The sequence below is a fragment of the Galeopterus variegatus genome, unplaced genomic scaffold (assembly GCF_000696425.1).
Source record: "Galeopterus variegatus unplaced genomic scaffold, G_variegatus-3.0.2 Scaffold7135, whole genome shotgun sequence".
Taxonomy (NCBI): domain Eukaryota; kingdom Metazoa; phylum Chordata; class Mammalia; order Dermoptera; family Cynocephalidae; genus Galeopterus; species Galeopterus variegatus.
This window is the reverse complement of record NW_007733246.1, coordinates 34,873-38,996: the sequence shown is the minus strand read 5'-3', so window position 1 is coordinate 38,996 and position 4,124 is coordinate 34,873. Positions and strand designations below refer to the sequence as shown.

Genomic DNA, 4,124 nt, shown 5'->3' with positions numbered 1-4,124 from the left:
TGTCTATTTTTGAATACAAGTCCTTTATCAGATGTGCTTTACAAATATTTTCTCCTAGTCTGTGGCTTGTCTTATTATTTTAATGATGTCTTTCACACAACAGAAGTTTTAATTTTGGTGAAGTCCAACATATCAATATTTTCTTTTCATAAATTGTTCTTTTGGTGTCATATCTAAAAAGTCATTGTCAAACCAAAGGTCACCTACATTTCCCTCCCATGTTATATTCTAGAACTTTTATAGTTTTGCACTTGTACCTTTTGGTCTATAATTCATTTCATGTTAATTTTTGTGAAAGGTGTAAGGTCTGGTCTAGATTCTTTTTGTGTGTGTGGGTGTGGATGGCCAGTTGTTCCAGCACCATTTGTTGAAAAGACTATCTTTTTGTCATTGAATTGTCTTTGCTCCTTTGTCAAAGATGAGTTAAGAACATTTACATGGTTCTACTGTCATCTACTGATCTATTTGTCAATTCTTTTGCCAATCCAATATGTCTTGATTACCATAACTTTATTTCTTTTTTTTTTTTTTTTTTTCCTTTTTGTCTTTTTTCGTGACCGGCAACGGATCGCAACCCTCAGTGTCGCGCCCGTACCAGACCGGGACTGGCAACGGGATCGCAACCCTCGGTGTTGCCCCCGCTCCTCACTCAGCCAGTGAACGGCCAGTCTGTATGTGGGATCCAAACCCTCGGCGGGAGCGCCACCGCACTTCCCAAGCAGCGCACTGTAGCAGTGTGCCACCGGGCCGGCCCTACATCAGTGTCCTTTTAAAGATCTTTCTGCCACAGGACGTTTGCACAAAGCAGTTCTTGCTTCTTGGAATGTCCTTCCACTCTGCTGTCTTCTTTTTGCCTGGAGAAGGTTGGCTCATTTTTTTAGGACTCAGAATAAATGCCACTTCCCCATGGAGGCCTTCCTTAATCCCTAGATAAGGTCTAGGTTCCTAGTTTGTTTGTTTTTAACTTTTAAAACTTCTTAATTGACACATAATAATTGTACATATTTATGGGGCACAGTGATATTTCAATACATGCACGCAATTGGGCTGGCTGGTTAGTTCACTTGGAAGAGTGTGGTGCTGATGACACTAAGGACAAGGGTTTGGATCCCCATACTGGTCAGCCACACACACACAAAAAAAGATATTTCAATATATGTACACAATGTATAACAGTCAAATCAGAGGTTAATTGGCATATCCATCACCTCAGATATATATCGTTTCTTAATGATGAGAATATTCAAAATCCTCTCTTCTTGCTATTATTGTAAAATATGACCTTAAACTTCCTTTTGGCATCACTTATCAGATTTTGTAATTTGCATGTGTGTGCGTGGCACTCTCAACATGTAGGAGCCGTGTTGACTCTATCTTGCAGTGGCTGCTGTAAGACCTGGTTCAGAGGTGCTTAAAATTACATACATTTTGTAATGAGTGAACAGATGGATGAACAAACAAGCTCTCTGTGGTAGGGAGAGAAAATGCAGCAGGCCAGTTGTAGGGGAAAAAACAGGCTGTTAACTTTCTGAATATTTTTTCTCTTTGTCATCTCAATGGAGAGTCTATTTTTTGTTCTACTGTAGCTTCAATCATCTCATGTCATTCACTCTGGAAGACTTGCCATTTGTTTGGTTTTTGGTTTTTTGTTTTTTTTCTTTTGAGACATTAAGCTGTTTTGTGGCTTTTATTGCTTTTCTTATGTTTGGAGAATTAGGATCCATCTGTACCCCACTTCTTCATGCACACTTCTCCCCGCCACACCCTTTAAACATTTTTTTTTTGGACTGTAGATAAATATAATTAGAATATTCATAATCCTCAGTTGGTACCACAATATCATGACTGACTGACACAGATTCTTTTATTCTTGTCCCCTCACTGCCTTTTCAAATCCCATCTGTAGACACTCATGTATTTATTTCACACAAAAGGTACATCTCACCAATCTTTTTTTTTTTTTCCTGCTGACTAGTGACCAACCTCTTTTCTCCATTCACCTTTATACTTTTAAGATCTGTTCATATTGATATATAGCATATTTTTTTTTTTTTCCTGCTGACTAGTGACCAACCTCTCTTTTCTCCATTCACCTTTATACTTTTAAGATCTGTTCATATTGATATATAGCATGTCTAATTCATTTCTCTTAATGACCTCTAGCCCATCATTTGCATATAGCAAATGTTATTTATTCATATCCCTATTGAGATATTTGGGTTGTTCCCAGTTCTTCGCTGTTACCTGCAATGTTATGATGGACATTCCTGTATATGTCTCTTTCTGAACCCTTATAAAATTCTGCCTTCAAAAAAAAAAACAAAGATCTCTTCTCATGTAGGGGTGGAATTGCAGGTTCAGACTGAATTTGCATATTTGATATCTCAAAATAATGACAAATTGCTCTCCAAAAAGATGCAGCAGTTTACACTGCAACCAGCAATTTAAAAAGTTTTTATTTCCCTATATCTTTATGGTTATTCAGCTTTCTATTTTTGAAACTGTGGTGGGTGTAAATGTTCTTAAATTGCCTTTTTTCTCATAATAGTGAGGTTGAGCATCTCTTCATGTGCTTCTCAGCTTTTTGATTTCCCTATTTTGTGAATTGCCTGTTCATATAATGTATTTATTTCTACAATATGTGTTCTGTATTTATCTTGTTGGCTTGCAGACGTCACCAACGTAAACATTTTAGATATTAATCCTTCACTGGCTACATGTTTAGGAACTGTCTTACCAGCAGGTCATCAATCTGTCAACTTACCCATGGGTCCAACTGAAATCTTTATATTTTGAGGACAAAGCCATAAGTATTTCTCTGATTTATGTTTTTGTGACATATCTAAGCAATCCTGTCTCAACACTGTGTCAAAGATTTGCTCAACTTCTTAGTTTTTATGTGTATAGTTAGGTGAGGTCTGATTTATTTTTCTCCAATTTTTGCAGCACTATTTAATAAGGAATCCATTCTTTCCTTGCTGATTTGTAATGTCAAATGTATTGTAAATTCATTTTCTATACATGTGTTTCTTGATTCTCTATCCTTTCCATTTATCTCTTTTTTCCTGTTCTAATTTCTCACTGCATTAATTGCTGTAACTTGTAATGTGCCCTACTGTCTGCGAGAATCATTCTGTCTCTTATACACTCTTTTGCAAATTTTCATAGCTGTTGGTGGATATCTATTCTTCTATGCAAATTTTAGGATGAGCTGGTTCAGTTACCCCAATTTGGCTCTTGCTGGCCGAGTCTGGCCCTTTCCCCCTGTCATCAGGAGGTCAGCCAGATATTCTGATTTACAGAGATCTTCGTGTCAGTGGAGGAAAGTGACTCTCAAAAGAGGAATCCTGGTTTTCACACTACGAGTAGCTTTATCTCAGGACAAGTAGGAATCCTTTAAAATGAGAAAACAAAAATGCTATATTATGCAATAGCGCTTTTGATTCTCTTAAGCCCCCAAATACTCTTCTAATTGCAAATGTCTCCACACTAACTGCGTAGACAGTAAGTGTGACACTTACATCAAATTACACATCCTTGCTCTGTGACCTTGAGTGATGCATGACACTTCTCAGAGCCTCAGTCCTCACACCTGTAACAATAGTGGATAACGTTAGTGTTTTCCTTCTAGAGTTGTTAGAGAAGAAAATGAAGTGAGAAGGGGCTGGCTGGTGAGCTCAGTTGTTTAGAGTGTGGTACTGATAACACCAAGGTCCAGGTTTCAATCCCTGTACCAGCCAGCTGCGAAAAAGGAAAAGAGAATGGAGTGATGTTTTAAAATCACTTGGTGTTATGGGTTGCAGCTCCCCAAAATTCACATGTTGAAGTCCTAACCCCAGTCTGTACCTCGGAATGTGATCATATTTGGAAATAAGGTCCATATTAGTTTCCTAGGGTTGCCACGACAAAATACCACAGACTAGATGACTTCAACAGCAGAAATTTACTGTCTCACAGTTCTGAAGACTGGAAGTTCAAGATCAACATGTTGCCAGATTTTATTTCTCTGGAGGCCTCTCTCCTTAGCTTGCAAATGGTCACCTTCTCACTGTGTCTTCCTATCATATTCCCTCTGTGTACGCCTCTGTCCAAGTTTCCTCTTCTTTTTTTTTTTTAAAAGGATG

General features: G+C 37.9%; 1 protein-coding gene across 3 annotated transcripts in view; it reads left to right on the top strand.

Moving 5' to 3' along the window:
• Positions 1-4,124, top strand: part of NLRP12 (NLR family, pyrin domain containing 12) — a 50,418-nt gene that overhangs the window by 38,186 nt on the left and 8,108 nt on the right. The window lies entirely within an intron of this gene.